Source organism: Panthera uncia, chromosome D1 (assembly GCF_023721935.1).
Source record: "Panthera uncia isolate 11264 chromosome D1, Puncia_PCG_1.0, whole genome shotgun sequence".
NCBI lineage: Eukaryota > Metazoa > Chordata > Mammalia > Carnivora > Felidae > Panthera > Panthera uncia.
In genome coordinates this window covers 15,435,296-15,456,400 of record NC_064808.1, presented here as the reverse complement: position 1 = coordinate 15,456,400, position 21,105 = coordinate 15,435,296, and the positions used below count along the sequence as shown (strand labels likewise).

The 21,105-nt window shown below is 40.2% G+C and overlaps 1 protein-coding gene across 5 annotated transcripts in view; it reads right to left on the bottom strand.

Annotated features, from left to right (window-relative positions):
* Positions 1-21,105, bottom strand: part of AMBRA1 (autophagy and beclin 1 regulator 1) — a 179,340-nt gene that overhangs the window by 120,001 nt on the left and 38,234 nt on the right. The gene's annotated exons all lie outside the window — the stretch shown is intronic.

Sequence of the window (21,105 nt, the reverse complement as noted above, 5' to 3'; positions counted from 1 at the left end):
TACATCTTAATGGTTGGAGACTAACCAAGAGAAGCTCTTAGTAACTAATATATATCATAAGTCTGTGTTTTAGCTATAGAATCAGAATGCAGGGGCGCCTGGGTGGCGCAGTCGGTTAAGCGTCCGACTTCAGCCAGGTCACGATCTCACAGTCCGTGAGTTCGAGCCCCGCGTCAGGCTCTGGGCTGATGGCTCGGAGCCTGGAGCCTGTTTCCGATTCTGTGTCTCCCTCTCTCTCTGGCCCTCCCCCGTTCATGCTCTGCCTCTCTGTGTCCCAAAAATAAATAAAAAAAACATTGAAAAAAAAAAATTTTTAAAAAAAAGAATCAGAATGCAGTTTAAATTCATCATCTTGTTTCACTTACTAGCTATGCGACCTTTGGGAAAGTCCATTATCTTCAATGCCCAAATTTAAAGGGGAATCCCTATTTCACAAAGTTGTCATAATTAAGAACGTATGTAAAATATAGTAGCCATCACACAATCCAAAAAGTACCGACTATTCTTTTCTTCCCTGGACTACAACTCCTAAAGTGTCTGCAGGGCACTCTGGCCACTCAAGTCACTATGCTCAAAAAGGTGATTCCTCAGGGGAAGAAAAAAAAAAAAAAAAAAAAAAAAAAAGACATGTGTTGAGAAGGATGAGTACTGTAGAGGCATAAACACTGGTATATGAACCCTAAGATATGAACCCTAAGGATCACATGTACCTCACCCAAACTAATAAAAGCAGTCATTTATCTACCAGTCTGTTAGTCTATCCAACCACTGATTCAAATCACGAGTACTTATTGTCTACCATTGGGTATATATTAGTATATAGGTTAGATAGGGTCCCTAGAGTAGTCTCCAAAAATGGACCCCAGAGAACCATACTTCTTAGTATTCTTGCCCTTGTTTGGTTTCCTCCCACACTGAACCTAGACCAGTCTGTTACTTGCTTTAACCAAGAGAATGTGGCAAGCTGTGCCAGTCTTGGTCCCAGCCTTTGAAAGAACTGACAGCTTCCATTTCCTCCCTCTTGGAACTGTCACTTGGGGAGGAAGCCTTAAGCTGCTAGGTAAAAAGTCTGGCTATTTGGCTGGAGAAGTCGCATGGAGAGGAAGAGGCCTAGCTGTCCCAAATGAACCTCTAGGTGACTCTAGAGAAACCCCAAGCAAGACCAGCAGAACTCTCTATCTGAGCCCAGTCTATTCAAAAAACAATGAAAGATAATAAAATTGTTATTTTAAGTCACTAAGTTTTGTTGTGTGGTGTGTTATACATCAACAGATGAATGAAACAGCTCCTGATCTTGAAAAACATTCCAGCTAGTCGCGACAGCAGCATTAGAACTAAGTCGATGAAGTTCATTATAAGCCAGAAGTAATCACATCTGTACTCAAAGGAGCCCTGGCTACTATAACAGGACACCAAATAAGACATTTGGAAACAGATCTTAAACGATGAAACTCAATGCAAACTTGCTCACAGTGTCCAAAGCATAAGTTCTTGATATTGGTCAGAAATATCAACATCAATTTAGAAAACCTTGCTACTCTTTCCTCCCTATCCCAGACTGGCTCTCCATCTTTCTGAAACATACTTCTGCCCTGGATGGCTCCCTCTTAATGTAGAAGGGAGCCTTAGAATTGGGGAAATTAAGGCTATTTATGCTCCCTCTCTTATCAAGAGGCAGGACCAGTTGTTATGTTTGTTTTTTTTTTTTTGCACAAATCACTATAAAAAAGTGCAGGAAGGGGTGCCTGGGTGGCTCAGAAGGTTGAGCATCCAGCTTTGGCTTGGGTCATGATCTCCCAGTTCGTGAGTTTGAGCCCCACCTGTAGCCTGCTTTGGATTCTATGTGTCTCTCTCTCTCTCAAAAATTAAACATTAAAAAAAAATTTTTTTTAAGAGTGCAGGAAAAATGAAAATAATACCCTATTCTCTGCTATGGGCTCAATTACTTTCTGTATTATTGAGCTTTCTAATAAAGAACTTCACTGTGTTCGCTGCAAGTGACTAATGGAAGTAACTAGCATCAGCTCTATCGCAATAGCCATTCCTTATCCACCCTTTATAGGCAACTCACTTTTTTTTATGAACTTGGCTTACTCCAATTTTATAAGGTGAGATCTCAAAGATACCCCATAAAGCCTGAAGTCCAACCTGCAAGCATTATGCCACGGCAAAGGGATATTTTTGTTTTGTTTTGTATTTTGAGCAAAGTAATAGAATAAAGGGGAAAAAGAGCAGGCATTTCTTGAGCGTCTAACCTTGTAAAACCAACTGATACTTAACTCATTTACCCTCAGATAATTTTCCAGTTGAGGAAACTGACTTTCAGAAAGGCTCCTTAGCTGCCCAAGGTCACACAACAGAGCTAGAAATCGAATCCAGGATTTCTCAACTCCACATCTTTCTGTTAGAACGCGTTACCAGAAGAGAGAAGACAGGGAACCTGAGGAGACTGTGAGAGTTAAAGCAACATATCATTACACAGAATGAAAGCAAAATAAAAGGTGATGAATAATACAAGGGATCTTAGTACACTACAGAGATTTGGAGGAATAGAGATTTGGAGGTGTCAAAAGAGTTCCCAGATGGTCTAAAACAGTGTTCTCTAACTTAGAGTGTATCAAAACCACCTGGAGAGCTTGTTAAAAAAGCACATTACATCCCCCCCACCCCCCCACCGCCGGCCCCGCTCCCCCACCCAAGTTTCTGATTAAGTAAATATGGGGTGAACCCAGGAACTTATATTTCCAGCAAGTTCCCAGGAAATGCTGATGTTCCTGGTCTGGGGACCACACTTTGAGAACCACCAGCCAAAGAGCTCACAATAAACACATTCTGATATATGCACCCTTCTCTCTCAGACCTCATCATATCCAAAATAGTGCCATCAAACACAACTGCCAAATTTAGTGGCTCTATGAGGGACTAATAGTCAGCAACTCTGTTGGGATGAATATTACAACAATGCTCCTTTGCCTTCAAGGAGCAAACAGAAAACGACCAGCCCAGCTTCTGCCTCAATTCTTTATGAGACAAGTGTGAGAAGGAATCAGAAAAGCATGCAGAGAGGGGCGCCTGGGTGGCTCAGTCCGTTAAGCGTCCGACTTCGGCTCAGGTCATGATCTCACGGTCCATGAGTTCGAGCCCCGCATCGGGCTCTGTGCTGAAAGCTCAGAGCCTGGAGCCTGCTTCAGATTCTGTGTCTCCCTCTCTCTCTGACCCTCCCCCATTCATACTTTGTCTCTGTCTCAAAAATAAATAAACATTAAAGAAAAGCATGCAGAGAAGACTGCTGGACTTCTGGGACACTAGACTGGAGAAATTTAAAGAAAAAAAGAGAGAGAGAGTTCCTTCTTGTTTTAATTTTAAAAGGATTACATCTGCTGAAAAGGAAATTAAGAAAATGCTATTTACAATGGCATCAAAAAGAATGAAATACTTAGGAAGAAATCTAACCAAAGAGGTGAAAGACTTGCACACTGAAACCAAAACACTGCTGAAAAAAATTAAAAAAACACAAATAAATGGCAGGACGTCCCAGGTTCATGGACTGAAAGACTTAATATTGTTAAAACGTCCATATTAACTGAAAGCAATTTATAGACTCAATGCAATCTCTATCAAAATTCCAATGGTGTTTTTTACAGAAAGAGAAAAAAAATCCCAAAATTAATATGGAATCTCAAAGGACCAACAGTCAAAACAATCTTTTCTTTTTTTTTTAAGAGTTTTTATTCAAATTCCAGTTAGTTAACATACAGTGCAATAGCCAAAACAATCTTGAGAAAGCAAAACAAAGCTGAACACCTGACACTTCCTGGTTTCAAAGCATATTACAAAGTACAATAATCAAAACAGTATGGTACTGGTATAAAGGCAGGCACACAGAACAAAATAGAGAGTCCAGATATAAACCCTTGCACATGTGATCAAATGGTCTTTGACAAACGTGTCAAGACTACATAGACAATGGAGAATGGATAGTTTCTCCAACAAATGGTACTGGAAAAACTGGCTATCCACATGCAAAAAAAGGAATATAGGCCCTTATCTCATACCACATATAAAAATTAACTAAAAATGAAAAACCTAAATGTAAGACCTGAAACTATAAAAACTTCTAGAAGAAAACACAGAAGGGAAACACAAACAAAAAGAAAAAAGGAAAGAAAACATAGGGGGAAAGCTTTATGACACTAGAAAGTGCTATGATTTCTTAGATATTACACCAAAAGCACAGTCAAAAAAACAAAAACAAATGGGGCTGTGTCAAACTTAAAAAACTCATGCACAGCAAAGGAAACAATCAAAAGAGTAAAAAGGCAATTGACAGAATAGAAGAAAATATTTGCAAACCGTTTATCAGATAAGGAGTTAATATCCAGAATATATAAGGAACTCCTAGGGATGTCTGGGTAGCTTAGTCGGTTAAGCATCCAATTCTTGATTTTGGCTCAGGTCATGATTGCGCAGTTTGTAAGTTTGAGCCCCACACAGGGCTCTGTGCAGACAGTGAGGAGCCTGCTTGGGATTTTCTCTCCCTCTCTCTCTCTCTCTCTCTCTCACTCTGCCCCTCGCTTGCTCTCATTCGTTCTCTCTCTCTCTCTCTTTCAATCAATCAATAAACAAACTTAAAAAAAAAAAAAACCTCCTACAATTTAACAATAAAAGTCAAACAACCCAATTAAAAAATGAGCAAAGGACTTGAACATTTACCCAAAGAAGACATACATACAAATGGCCAACAAGCATATGAAAGATAACCAACACTTATCATCAGGAAATGTAAATCAAACCACAATGAGATACCCACCTCATGCCTATTAGAATGGCCACTGCCAAAACAAACAAACAAAAAACAAAAAACAAAAAACAAAAAAACAAAAAAAAAACAGGAAATCAATGTTGGTAAGGGTGTAGAGAAATTGGAACATTGGCACATTGTTGGTGGGATTGTAAATGATGCAGCCTCTGTGAAAAACAGTATAGAGGTTCCTCAAAAAATAAAAAAAATAGAACTACCATATGATCCAGCAATCTTACTTCCTTTTTTTAATATAAATTTTTTTGATGTTTATTGATTTTTGAGAGAGAAAGAGACAGCGTGAGCAGGAGACAGGCAGAGAAAGAGAGGAAGACACAGAATATGAAGCAGGCTCCAGACTCTGAGCTGTCAGCACAGAGCCTGACATGGAGCTTGAACCCACGAACTGTGAGATCATGACCTGAGCTGAAGGAGGATGCTTAACTAACTGAGCCACCCAGGCACCCCTACTTCTTCTTCTTCTTTTTTTTTTTTTTTTGTAAGTTTATTTAATTTATTTATTCTGAGAGAAAAACGGTGCAAGAGATGGCAGGAGAGGGGCAAGGGAGAGAGAATCCCAAGCAGGCTCCACACTGTCAGTGCAGAACTGAATGCAAGGCTCAAACTCACAAACTATAAGATCATATCTGAGCAGATATCAAGAGTCAGACCCTTAACCAACTGAGTCAGCCAGGTGCCCCAAGCAATCTTACTTCTGAGTGTATATCCAAAAGAACTGAAAACAAGATCTGAAAGAGATATCTGCCCTCCCATGTTTACTGCAGAATTATTCACAATAGATAAGACATGGAAGCAACCTAAATTTCCATCAACAGATGAATGGATTAAAAAAATGTGTATACATACATACATAGACACATAATATTTTATTCACCCTTTAAAAAGAAGGAAATCCAGGATGCCTGGGTGGTTGTCAATTGAGTGTCCGTCTTCGACTCAGGTCATGATCTCATTGTTTGTGAGTTCAAGCCCTGCATGGGGCTCTCTGCTGTCAGCGCAGAGCCTGCTTCGGCTCCTCTGACCCCCCCTCTCTCTCTGTCCCTCCTCCACTCATGTTCTCTCCCTCTCTCTCAAAAATAAATAATTATTAAAAATAAAAAAACAAAAAGGAAGGAACTCCTGTCATATGCTATAACATGGATGATCCTTAAGGACATTATACTAAGTGAAATAAGCCAATTACAAAAAGACAAATATTACATGACTCCTCCTAAATGAGGTATCTAAAGTAATCAAACTCATAGAAAAAGAAAACAAAATGGTAGTTGCCAGAGATGGGGGGGAGAGGGAGAATGAAGAATTGTTCCAGGAGTACAGTGTTCCACTCATGCAAGAAGAAAAGTTCTAGGGATCTGCTGTCCAACTATATGTAAACACTTAAACATACTGTACATTTAAAAAAGAGGGTAGAGTGATGCCAGGTTCCATTTGAAATTTATTTGCAACCTGCTGGGCACAGAAGCCATTGTCTCCACAAACATTGGTGTGGTTGAACTGACAGTTAATGTGTTGTGACCTGGAATTCACCATTAAAAGGGTCACCCAAGCAAAGTCCTGGAGTTTATTTGGTTATTAATATGATTGTTGGCACATCCTATGCAATATATGTAAATTGAATTATGGTATTCATAAATTTAAAATCTATGAATAAAAGATAAAAATAAAGATGGGATTAAAGCTTGTGTATCATCCATTATCCTGTGTAATCAATAAACGATTTAATATTCTCTTGAAAAAAAATTAAGAGGGTAAATTGATGTATTTTTTTTTTATCACAATAAGAAAGACCAGAAAAAGGGGGGAGGTCCCATTTGCCACCAGAATAAAGGATAAAAGCCACCTTGCTGAAGCGAAGTGATTCAAGGAGACAGTGGGAAGAAACAAACAGAAATGTATAGGAATGTGTAGGGGAGGGAAAGAGTAAAAGAGGTAAAAAGATTCCCACTTGTACCGTGTGATACACCAAAGGAAAAGGGCACAATGTTAACAAACTGCAATTTCTCTTTTTATGACAAGGTCATGCTTTCAGCCTTTGATTCCTTTATGATCACAATTTTCTACTCCTGTTCTAACTTGATTTTAATTTCCTGGCAGGTGGCATCCAAGCAGCCTTTTTGCTTGAACCCACTCCTCTACCCGAAGTCCTCTGCTCACAGGGAGAGTGCAGCCATTCTCCAAGATTTCACATAGTCCGTCATCAAAGGAAGGTTGATTTCATACTGCATAACCTGACATAACAGAAAGCTGCTCATTAAAGTGTGGCCCGACCAGCAAATAAGCTTGGCACCCCCACTTTCCCTCGTGGAAACAGAGGAGGAGTTTATTAATTGTTGCTATTAAAAAGTCAGGCAGCTTCTCAGGTGAGGGGGCTGTCAGCATGTCAACCCAAAGCCAGCAGGGGACCCCTGTGGGTGAATTAGGCAACTGGGTGGATAGAGGAGAGGATAGTGCAATGCCCAGTGCCTCTCCCTGGTGGAGCTGAGTGGTAGGGCACTCAGAAAACAACTGGCTACAGGGGCACCTGGCTGGTTCAGTTGGTAGAATCATCAGCCCCAATTTCGGCACGGAGCCTACTTTAAAAAACAACAAAAACACACTTGCCTACACAAAATCATCAACACAATCTGCTTGAGCTAATGCAGTGGTAATCAACACAAAATTGAAATTAAGTTAAGAAAAGCCAGTGCAGGGCCGCCTGGGTAGCTCAGTTTGTTAAGCGTCCAACTGCAGCTCAGGTCATGATCTCGTGGTCCATGAGTTCGAGCCCCCCTCTGACAGCTCAGAGCCTACAGCCTGAAGCCTGCTTCAGATCCTGTGTCTCCCTCTCTCTCTGCCCCACCCCCCAACTCACACTCCAACCGCAAGCGCTCTCTCTCTCTCTCTCTTAAAATAAACATTAAAAAGGGTGATGGGCATTGAGGAGGGCACGTGTTAGGATGAGCACTGGGTATTGTATGAAAACCAATTTGACAATAAATTATATTAAAAAAAGAAAAGAAACAGCCCAGTGTAGATTAAGGCACAAATGAAGTTCCATGCCTTGACTAAACAGGCAATAACTACACAACTCCCACTGATAGTTATTATGTAGGAATACAAACCAGATCTTCTGTTTTGTTTTGTTTTTTTTCAATAGAATCCAGAAATGTGGACTTATGTGGAAAAAACTGAATTTTTTTTAAAACACTATAAAGGTCAAACAAACATACCTGAAAGTTATTTTGTAATCTCTGGGTCAATATTACAGGCCAGCCAACTAAAGCCAAATCTGCTCACATGAACACGTTGTCAGGAATGCTCCCAAAAGAAGTAACACGTACTGGATCCTCCCTTCCCCGTAAACATAGAAGAAATCCAAGAGGAGGAGGAGGAGGAGGAGGAGAAGCTACCTACATGGCTCTTAAGAGCTGGGTCTGAGTAAAGCAAAATGCATTATGCAAACAGACCCCCAAACACCTGGTGTTACTGTCTTGGCAAAACCTCCAATGCGCCCATTGGAGCACTACTATGAACAGATACAGTAGAGAAGGGGATCTGCAGGGGGAAGAGTGGGTACATGGGAAATTGTTACTAGTGTATCTGCAGCACACACGTAGATCCCACTGTAGTCCCTGTAACACTCCAACACTCTGAGCTGACAGAACCGATTACATCTTTTCAAGTTCTCAGTATGTACACAAAGCACACAGCCAGCTCTACACCGTTCAGCCCCAGAGAGAGGGCCGATGGGGAATAATTTAGATCAGTCTTAACAGGTGCTAATTTGACGGGAGCAGTGGGAGAAGGGCTGCCAGTCAAGCATGCTGCCTGGAGGGCCTAGAGGCCCACACCCTGCCCCCCACACCAGGGCAAACCTTCTCACATGCAAACAATCCCCAAGACAGATAAAGAGCAGGGTTGGAAAACCTTGCTTCAGGGCAGATAGGAGAGGAAACTAGAAACTCTTTATGCACTTATGCCAGCTCTTAACCGTCAAAGAATCTTACCAAGAGCCAATACTTAGGACATCTAGTACAAAGCAGAGAGAAGAGAGAAGTGAGAAGAGAAGAGAGAGAACACCAGTGCAGAAGCCCCCTACCTACCTCTTTAGGGCCTTCATTATCAGAATGCCTTCTATTACTATGGCACCTGATTCTCTTCCAAATCACCTTTACTTAAAGTAGGGACTGGTAAACCACAGCCTGTCAGCCAAATCTGGCTGCCTGCCTGTTTTTATACAGCCCATGAGCTAAAAACGGTATTTATATTTTTAAGTAGCTGAAAAACATCAAAAGAAGACTATTTCGTGACACGTGAAAATTATATGAAAATTGCATTTGTGTCCAAAAATAAAATTTTATTGGAACAGAGCCACACTCATTCACTTACATGTTGTCTCTGGCTGCTTTCAAGCTACAATGGCAGAGTTCAATGTTTGCAACACAGACCGTATGGCCTACAAAGCCTAAAATATTTACTATCTTGCCCTTCACAGAAAAAGTTTGCCAACCCTTGATATAGAAGATATAACCAGGGATCATGCTCAGAATTCAAAGAGGCTCAAATATAGAGTGACCTAGTTGGGCAGGTGAGCAGCGAAGGTTAAAAAAATTAACACTGATACTCTTCCACCCTATCCTCATCTTCATGTTGCCAAAGAAAGAAATGGGCTTTCTAATTACCCCTGAAGACAAATAAGTCAAATATCTAGATGTTATTGCCTTATGATAGGGCAAGAGATGCCTGGTTTCTCCCAATTACTTAACAAGACCCAAAAGACTAGATGGCCAAAAGCCAGTAAGTGAATGTCAAAGATGGAACCAAGGTTCTGTCTCCCTCATACAAGACTGCTGGAGAAGAAAAGTATATGAACACGTCCAGGTTGCAGATATTTAGAATTAATAAAACAAAAGTCCTTTCCAACCTTGAGGAACAGGTTCCTGAATACCCAATGGTAGGAGAATTTACTACTGAGAAACTTAACAACCTTTTGGGAGCAGAAACAAAAACAAAACAGCAAACCAGGATTGGGGGTCCCAATCTATGAAATTATATTCACTAAAATAAAATAGGAAACAGAAATATCTTAAATTAGTAACAATCAATACCATACAATTTTCTTTTACCGTTAACAATGTTCATACTTTTTGGCCCCAGCAATTGTACTTCTAAAAATTCATCCTCCTAGGGGTGCCTGGGTGGCGCAGTCGGTTAAGCGTCCGGCTTCAGCCAGGTCACGATCTCGCGGTCCGTGAGTTCGAGCCCCGCATCAGGCTCTGGGCTGATGGCTCGGAGCCTGGAGCCTGTTTCCGATTCTGTGTCTCCCTCTCTCTCTGCCCCTCCCCTGTTCATGCTCTGTCTCTCTCTGTCCCAAAAATAAATAAAAAATGTTGAAAAAAAAAAATTCATCCTCCTCTAGAAACACCTGCATAAGTACACAAAGATGATGCAGCACTGTCTGTGAAAGCAAAAACCAGAAACAATCCAGATTCTACAATAGGGCACTGGTTAAATAAACTGTAGTACTGGATTACTATGCCACAGCCAAAAAGAATGCAACAGATCTATATACACCAACATAGGGAAACGTCCACAACGTATTAAATGAAATATGTAAGTGGCAGAACAGCAAATTTAGTATAACCCCATTTTTACAAATAAAGAAAAATGGGGGCACCTGGGTGGTTCAGTCAGTTATGCGTCTGATTTCAGCTCAGGTCATGATCTCGTGGTTTGTGGGTTCAAGCCCCGCGTCGGGCTCTGTGCTGACAGCTCACAGCCTGGAGCCTGCTTCAGATTCTGTGTCTCCCTCTCTCTCTCTCTGTCCCTCCCTCATTAGTGCTCTGTATCTCTCTGTCTCTCAAAAATGAACAAAAACATTTAAAAGAATTAAAAGAAAAAGAAAAAATGGGTTTTGATTTTCACAGAAAACAACTCTGGAGTTAACACATAAATTGTTAACTGATTAGCACCGCAGAGGACATTCTTTATCAGACATTTCTGTAATGTTTTAATTTTCACAAATGAATTTGTTTTATAAGCAGAAAAAACAGACCTCAAAATGTCCACTGATTATCTCTTGCTCACTATAGCTTTTTGAAGCTCTCCCTTTCTTACAGTTTCAATAACATGCCATTACAGTTTGAGGGGGCAGGGTGGTGGATAGCAAGGCTTTGTTGCAGATAAGATGCCCGCTAAAGAGGCTTTACTTCTTTGTTTAGCCACTCTTCCTCCAAACATTTAAGGCCTTTCTAATTCTGACATAAATTATTGACTTCCGCCTTCTGGTTTTTACCAGTCTCAAGACACAAATTACTCTAAAAGGGTGTGATATTACCTAACTTTGATTTACCCTATTTAGCAGAGCCTCTTCAGTCTATTCTCAATCAGCAACCACAATGATCCTTTAAAAATATGAGATCATGCTACTCCACTTCCGATGGCTTTCCAAATCACTCAGAGTAAGAGGTGAAATCCCTTAAATGGCTTAGAAGGCCCTGCATAATCCGGTCCCCATTACCTCTCTAACTTCATCTTCTATCACGCCATCCTTTGCTGTGCTCCAGCCAAGCTTCTCAGGGATTTTGCATTTGCCTTTCTCTCTCCTAGCTAGAATGCCCTTGGCCCTAATGTTTAGAGTTTACTCCCTTACTTCCTTAAGGTCTCTGCTCCAATGTCACCTCCTCAGACTTCCTTTGATCCCCCATTTAACAATGCAAACTGCCATCCCAGCATCTCCTACATTTTAAAATATTCTTCTCCAGGGGTGCCTGGGTGGCTCAGTCGGTTGACCGTCCAACTTGAGCTCAGGTCATGATCTCCTGGTTCATGGGTTTGAGCCCCACATTGGGCTCTCTGCTGACAGCATTGAGCCTGCTTGGAATTCTCTCTGCCCTTCCCCCACTTATGTGCATGCACACACGTGTATACTCTCTCTCAAAAATAAACATTAAAAAAAAGAATTAAAAAATAAAAATAAAATATTCTTCTCCATCAAACTTATCACCATCTGGCATACTAGCTAGCTATTTTATCTAATTTATTGTCTTTCTCCCATCACAATGAGAGATTTACTGCTGGTGCTTAAATAGTGTCTGGTACACAGCAGGTGCTTAGTAAACATTTGTTAACTGAATGAATGAATCCATCAATCAATGTAATTATTTCACTAGCCCAATGCCCCAGGTTTAAGAGCCTTGGTCATGCATGTGACAGCCCTTGCCATACTCCTCAGTTCCCTTCTATAAGGCCTGGGCTTACCTTCCCCTTCACCTCTCTTAAAACTAAGCTTTCTTGGGGTACCTGGGTGCCTCAGTCAGTTAAGCGTCTGACTTCAGCTCAGGTCATGATCTCACCGCTCATGAGGTCAAGCCCCATGCTGGGCTCTGTGCTGACAGCCCAGAGCCTGGAGCCTGCTTCAGATTGTGTCTCCCTCCGTGTCTCCCTCCCTCCCCCCCCCCCCCACTCTCTCAAAAATAAAAAAACATTAAAAAATTTTTTTTAAATATCTTTTTAATTTAAAAACTAAGCTTCTTATTCCACCATCAGTTTTGTCTCCTTTTTGATTTCTCACTACCTGGTTCTCTCTTTCCCCAGAACAAGTCATGATTTGATCATATCACAAATTAATTTCTCTTGCTTGAGGATTCTTACCTACTTGTCCTCAAATGCCAAACTTGTGAATAAAAATTCAAAAGTTAGAAAAGATTTATTGTAACTTGAATACCAAAGACAATCATTCTGCCAATTTTTTAGGGGTGTAATTAGAGGTAAATCAAAATTCTCTCTTAATATGGATTCTGTCCCCCACAAAAAAAGAACCTAAAATCATCTCAAAACTAAAAAATTCCGGTAATTTTAATGCTCAGATACCCCAAAAAAGAGAGAGAGCGCGCACCCACTTTCTCAAATTTGAAGCATCCTACTGTAAGCAGATTCAGTGGAAGCCTTCCACAGAAACAAAAGAAACATAAAGCACCAATGGGAAACAGAACCTTCACATTTAATTTGGCTTACTCACATCTTATGCGGAGCTTATCAAGACCAAGTATTTTATCACTGGGACTGCGGAGAGTTTTTTTGTTTTAGTAATCTCTACACCCAACATGAAGCTTGAACTCACAACCCCAAGATCAAGAGTCACATGCTCTTCCAAGTGAGCCACAACCAGGTACCTCAGGACTGCGTAGTCTTTAAGGAGAAACAACGACAACACTGGGTAGAGGTACTGGTATCGACGAGAGGCCAAGCCAAAGACTAACAAAATGGTATCAACTGGAAGCTGCACAACCAATATCTCTGGTGAACACAGAAGCAAAAATCTTGAACAGAACACTAGCAAACTGAATCCAACAATACATTAAAAAAATTATTCACAATCAAGTGGGATTTGCTCCTGGACTGCAATGGCGGCTCAGTATTTACAAATCAATCAATGTGATATGTCATATCAAAAACAGGAAGGAGAATCATATGATCATTTCAACCGAAGCAGGAAAAAGTATTTGACAAAGTACAACATCCATTCATGATAAAAACCTTCAACAAAGTAGGTTTAGAAGGAACATACCTCAACATAATAAAGGCCATATATGAAAAACCCATAGCTAGAATCATCCTCAATGGGGAAAAACTGAGAGCCTTTCCCCTAAGGTTACAAACAAGACAGGGATGTCCACTCTCTCACCACTTTTATTCAGCATGGTATTGGAAGTCCTAGCCACAGCAATCAGATAACAAAAAATGAAAGGCATCCAAATAGGTAAAGAAAAAGCAAACTGTCACTATTTGCAGGCAACATGATACTATGTATAGAAAACCCAAAAGACTCCACCAAAAAACTGCTAGAACTGATAAATGAATTAAAGTCACAAGATACAAAATCAGTGTACAGAAATCTGTTACATTTCTATATACCAATAATGAAGCTTCAGAAAGGGAAATTAAGAAAACAATCCCATTTACAATTGCACCAAAAATAATAAAATGCCTAGGAATAAACCTAACCAAAGAGGTGAAAGACCTATACTCTGAAAACTATAAAACGGTGATGAAAGAAAGTGAAGATGACACAAAGAAATGGAAAGACATTCCATGCTCATGGATTGGAAAAACAAATACTGTTAAAATGTCTATACTGCCCAAAGCAGTCTACACATATAATGGAATCCCTATCAAAATACCAACAGCATTTTTCACAGAACCAGAACAAACAATCTTAAAATTTGTATGAAACCACAAAAGACCCACACAACTAAAACAATCTTGAAAAAGCAAAGCTGGAGGCATCACAGTTCCAAGACTGGAAGTTATATTATAAAGATGTGGTAATCAAAACAGTATGGTACTGGCACAGAATCAGATACACAGATCAACAGAACAGAAAATCCAGAAATAAACCCAATTATATGGTCAATTAACCTTCGACAAAGCAGGAAAGAATATCCAATGGGAAAAAGATAGCTTCTTCAACAAATGGTATTGGGAAAACTGGAAAGCTACATGCAAAAGAATGAAACTGCATCACTTTCTTAACACAATACACATAAATAAATTCAAAATGGATTTAAGACCTAAATGTGAGACTGAAACCATGAAAATTCTAGAAGAGAGCACAGGCAGTAATTTCTCTGACATGGGCCAGAACAACTTTTTTCTAGATAGGTCCCCTGAGGCAAAGGAAATAAAAGCAAAAATAAACTATCAGATTACATCAAAATAAAAAGCTTCTGCACAGGGAAGGAAGCAATCTACAAAACTAAAAGGCAACCTACGAAATAAGAGAAGATACTTGCAAACAACACGTCAGATAAAGGGTTAGCATCCAAAATCTATAAAAAAAAAATTATAAAACTCAACACTCACAAATAATCCAATTTAAAAATGGACACAAGACACAGATATTTCTCCAAAGAAGACACAGATGAGGGTGCCTGGATGGCTCAGTCAGTTGAGCATCTGACTTCTGGTTTCAGCTCAGGTCATGATCTCACAGTTTCTGGGGCAGAGCCCTGCGTGGGGCTCCTTGCTGACAGCTTGGCGCATGGTTGGGATTCTCTTTCCCGCTCTCTGCCCCTCCCCCGCTTGCTTGCATCTCCCTCCCTCTCTCTCTATCAAAATAAATAAATAAATAAATAAATAAAAACTTAAAAAAAAAGAAGACATACAGATGGCTAACAGGCACATGAAAAGATGCTCATCATCAGGGAAATGCAAATCAACACTACAATGAGATATCACCTCATACCTGTCAGAAATGGCTAAAATCAATAACACAAAAAACAACAGGTGCTGGTGAGAATGTGGAAAAAAAGGAACACTTGTTCCTGCAACACTGCTACAGTCACTCTGGAAAACAGTATGGAGGGTCCTCAAAAAATTAAAAATAGAACTACCCTACAATTCAGCAATCATGGTACTGATTATTTACCCAAAGAATACAAAAATACTAATTTGAAAGGACAGATGCACCCCTATGTTGGATGAATGGATAAAGAATATGTGGTATGTATACATTAGAATATTATTCAGCCATGAAAAAGAATAAAATCTTGCCGATTTCAACAACATGGATGAAGCGAGAATGTATAATGCTGAGTGAAATAAGTCAAAGACAAATACCATATGATTTCACTCCTATATGAAATTGAAGAAACAAAACAAATGAGCAAAGGGGGAAAATACAGACAAATCAAGAAACAGACTCTTAACTATGGGTGGAGCAGGGGGAGGCTGGAGATGGGTCAAATAGGTAATGGGGATTAAGGAGTACACTTGTAATGAGCACCAGGGGATTAAAATAAAAACATAAAAACAAAACAAACAAAAAACCAAGAAACTATATGATGCTGGTGCACTCGAGGAATATGCAGGCCCTGAGTCAGTGGGAGCCAATATGAAGGACAGCTGATCAGGTGCAATACGACTTATCAAAGGCTTCAGGACAAGCAATACACAAGTTAGAAACAGCATGACAAGGAGCGCCTGGGTGGCTCAGTCAGTTAAGCGTCCGACTTTGGCTCAGGTCATGATCTCACGGTTCGCAAGTCTGAACCCCACTTTGGGCTTTCTGTCAGCACAGAGCCTGTTTTGGATCCTCTGTCTCCCTTTCTCTCTGCCACCCTTCCACTCTCTCTCTCTCTCCCCCCTACCTCAAAAATAAGCAGAAAGAAAGAAAGATGGCATAACAATGAAACATCAGAGGAACAAGTTCTAGGTCACCTGAGCTCAAGTTTTTGTAGGTGTCTTCCATGTACAACTCTAGGTAATGCCACTTTGTTTATTCAACAAGAAACTATTGAGCCAAGATGTAATATAATAATGGGTCTTTTTTTTTTTCTTTTTTTTTTTTTACTAAGAAAGCCAAAAAGGGGCACCTGGGTGGCTCAGTTGGTTAAGTGGCCAACTTCGGCCCAGGTCATGATCTCGCGGTCCGTGAGTTCGAGCCCTGCGTCGGGCTCTGGGCTGACAGCTCAGAGCCTGGAGCCTGTTTCAGATTCTGTGTCTCCCTCTCTCTGACCCTCCCCTGTTCATGCTTTGTCTCTCTCTGTCTCAAAAATAAATAAACGTTAAAAAAAAATTTTTTTAATAAAAAAATAAAAAGAAGAAAAAAAAGAAAGCCAAAAAACGTATACTTCATACTGAATCATAGGGGATATAATTTCAATTCCATTTGTTGAATTCAACTACCATTTACTGAGAACCTACTATGTGCCAGGTAGTATTCTAGGGACTGTAGGAATATAGACATAATCACTGACTTCAGGGAGCTCAATGACAGAAAGGGAAACATTTTCTGTCACGGGTGCAATATTACAAGGAAGTATCTGTATCTCGTACAAGCAGCAAAGATAAAGTGATTATTTGGGGGCATTCAGGGAAGTTTTAGTAAAAGGAAAAAGTGACAGAGGTATGAGGTTTTGAATAATAAATTGAGTGTACTCCCATCCAAAGAAACTGAACATAATTTTATATATACGTATGTACGTATATACATATACATATATATACACATATATATGTACATACGTATATATAAACTCTCTAGTCCCAGTAAGGTCAATGGCTCAGAAAAGCTACTAAAGATGGACCTCTCTCTCTATATTATGATGACGCTTTAAAGACTGGTATTTTCCTAATTTCTAGGTCACCCTCTTGTGGATCCAGGACTAGCCTTGCAGATATATCCATTTATTTTCTTCCATCAATGATGTTTCTGCTGAGAGCTCCCTGGAAAATCCCCATGTGACTAAAGCTGAGGCATCACACAAGTTAGGTGGCCCATAAAGCCTCACCAAATTCCAAAGCAATTCCTTCACAAAAGTCTAAAAATACCCGATAAATCAAATGAGGGCTTCTAACTCTAACCTTCAATGTTCTGGGCCAAATTTCCCCAATCTTCTTTGATAAGGGAAAAGTGCAGATCAAAAGACATCAGTTCTCAGAATACACTCAATCTTATTAAATACTTCAGACGAAAGGCCTTGTCACCTATCAGGATAAAGAATGCAGAAATAATTCAGTTGAGGAGGATTAGGTCAGATTTTGATCTCCCATTCGTTGGGATGATTATTTTTTTTAAAGCAGGCTTCACACTCAGCACAGAGCCCAATACCAGGCTTGAACTCATGACCCTAAGACCTGAGCTGAAACCAAGAGTTGGGCACTTAACCAACTGAGCCACCCAGGAGCCCCCATCATTCGTTGGGATTTTTACAGTGCTTCCTTAACTGGAATGACTTCAAAAAAACTAATCAAGGGTACCTGGGTGGCTCAGTCAGTTAAGCATCCAACTCTTGATTTCGGCTCAGGTCATGATCTCAAGGTTTGTGAGGTTGAGCCCCTGGATGGGTTCTGTGATGGCAGGGCAGAGCCTGCTTGAGATTCATTCATTCTCTCTCATTCTCTCTCATTCTCTCTCTCTCTCTCTCTCTCTCTCTCCCTCTCTCTCCCCTTCTCCCGCGTATGTAAGCTCCTGTTCTCTCAAAATAAACAAACATTAAAAAAAAAAAACCCACAAACTAATCAATGCAGTTCTATGACAAATAACTAAAACACTCTTTCTCATGTATCCCGAGAAATACTGTGTTGATTACATTTCTACCTGGAGGCAATAATTACAAATGATCTATCAGACCTCCAATTTCTTACAGAGAGTTGACTGAAGAGCCCCCCACCCCCACCCCCAGGCAATGATCTACATGAGCAACAGAGGTTCTGATGGAGAAAACTGATGTGAAAGCACTAATTTCAAGAGGAGGAAAGAGTGCCCTCTTTAGGACCTAGGGGTTTGAATCTACCTTTGCAATAAGCACCTCTTAAAAAGTCATTTCCCCTCTCTGCATCTAAGTTTTCTCATTAAAAACAAAACAACAACAAAAAAAAATCTGGACTAAATAAACTCTAGGGTTTCTCCAGTTTTAAGATGCCACGTAAATACTTTTCTCTTTTTCCTAATACCAGCCTTTCAAACTCATAGGGACTCCTGCTGTAAGCTGCAGGGAGCCACAAAACCCTGATCTGCTAGATTCTGGGCTATGAGACCCAAAAAGTTTCTGGTGGTGAGGAAAGGGCCTGCCACTCGAGTTACAGGTTATATGCTGGAGTCAGGACTACACAGACAGCTTGCCTTCTACTGCCCGCGGGCAAAAAGAGACAAACCATGAACTGGTTAATACAGCTCAGCACCATACAGCTATACTGAAATATATTCTTGTGCTTAATATTCTCGCTATTTGCAAACACTATGAATTAAATCAGCAGCACCGAGGATCAAAATATGCCTCTTTAGTCTATCTCCTACTACAAAGTCAAATGAATAAACCCTCTCCCTTCAAGTAGTCTAGGCACACAACAAGGACACCTTTCTTGCCAGCCAGCCTAGCCGAGCGGCAGCAACAGCCCAACAGTGACACCTGCTGGGGAAATAAAAGCAAGGGCTGGCTCATCAGCTAGAGAACATCCGGTTCTTTTTGAAGGTGGCAGAAGGGGCTAATTAGCACCTGTATGTATTAGTAATTTACACTACAAGGCAGCCACTCAAATCACGAGGAAGTGATGCCCCTTCTGTAAAGGGTGTGCACTTGGAACATTCTACAAATGTACCTCACTTTTGAGCAGGCTGTCAGCCTTCACAGTGCATTTCATCCTGGCTCATCTTAAGCGACTCCATAAATAACGTAACTACTGTATTTTACAATAAAACCATGCATTATTTGCATATTTTAAAAGAAAAAATATACATGCACAATTGTTCACAGCAAGATGACAAGGGATTTCATTTACTACAACATACAATTTTATTTTATTTTTTTTTTTATTTTTTTTTTTTAACATTTATTTATTTTTGAGACAGAAAGAGAGCATGAACGGGGAAGGGGCAGAGAGAGAGGGAGACACAGAATCGAAGCAGGCTCCAAGCTCTGAGCCATCAGCCCAGAGCCCGACGCAGGGCTCGAACTCGCGGACCGCGAGATCGTGACCTGAACTGAAGCCGGACGCTTAACCGACTGAGCCACCCAGGCGCCCCTACAACATACAATTTTAAATGTTTGAACTTTTTAATTTAAAACACAAACACAGATTCTGGGTTTTAAATGGTCTACTTTATCAAGAAGTTATTAACATTTTAGTCACATGTGACTATTTACATTTGACTAAAATTTAAAAATTTAAACACAGTTCCTCAGCTCACACTAGCCATATGTAACTAGTGCCTACCACACTGGACAGCACAGATACAAAACGCTTCCATCACTGTAGAAAGTTTTATTGGATGGCATTTCTCTAGAGAAACATATTATTTTCAGATGCACTTATACAAAGAGGGCATATACATGAATGAAAGCTGGCCAAGTGTTGATAATTTTTAAAGTCAGGTGATATGTATATGAAATTTATTATACTTTTCATTTTTATATGTTTGAAGATTATCATAATAAAAAGTTAAAGGAAAAGAAAAATGGTTCACCTAAAAATGAGGTATCACAGCAAGGAACATACCACGGACGACAGTTTAGAAAAATCTTTAGTCACACACACCAGAATTCAAATCCCCACTCAGCAAACTACTCATAGATCTTTAACAAGAAACTTGACTTCTCTGAGCCTTACTTATCTCAGCTGTAAGATGAGAAATTTAACACGTGCCTTGCACAGAGTTGTGGTGGAAATGAGAATTAATACAAAGACACAGCACCAGACACAGTACCTAATATACAGCGACCCTCAGTAATTGGTGTCTCTAATTATTATCAAACAGTAGAGTTTATTTTAAACCACTCAGGTATTTCTCCAAACAAGAACACATGAAAAGGCACTGCTACAATTGAATGGACAAAGGATGACCAGAGGCCCACTGGTACTTGGAGACAGGCACTCGTAGTAACTTCAGCTACTTTTAGAGCAGTAACTGAAGACAGTCCCTTTACAGCTACCTTTCACAAACTTTTTGTATGCCTGCTCTGCGTCAGGCACTGTGCTTGCTCCCTTCCCACTTCTCTTGACAAAGAGGAGTAACAGTCCCAGGCTCCTCTGAGCAAGACAAAATATTCCAAAGCTGGGAATTTAGGAGATGTTAACTCAGAACTGGTGTCAATTATTTAAGCATAGTAACAACCTCTATCAGTGTATCTTTCATATCCAACCAAGTGTCCCTATCTTCCCCTTAGCAACTACCCCCTAGTAACCATCTGGCATTCAACATGCTCTTTCATGCCTTATGATCTGCTGGTCCCCTAAAGTAAAAAGGTCTTTCCCTTTCCAAATCCTAGTCATCTTTCAAGGCTTGGTTTTGTATAACCTTCTTTGATGGTACTTCCCTTTCTCTGAAATGAGACTGCATTTAATCTGAGTACCACACAATGAAGCATTTGGGTCATCTACATTTTTTATATAATTGTATGTAAATAAGTCTTGCCTCTATAATTAATACCCCCAGTGGGTAAAGACCAGGTATTATACTTCTTTTGTATTCCCTACAGTGCCTGGCACAGTGCTGGAAAAATTGTAACCATTCAACAAATACTTATTAACTGGGTAACTCTCTAAAGCATTCTCCCAAAATAACAAGTACATTATGTGCACAATCCATATTCCCACCCTTGTTAGAAGCTTATGTCAGAAATTTCAGTTGCTTCAACAGAGGATGTAATGCAAAGCAATATGCTGTTTGGATCCAACAGGCATATTCTGGGAGTTGGTGATTACGCTAGATGTGACCTTTACAGAATTACAGAAAGAAGTCCCTAATAAATCAAGATAGATGCTCACATAGCCATACATGGAACATGTGGTGGGCGGGTAAC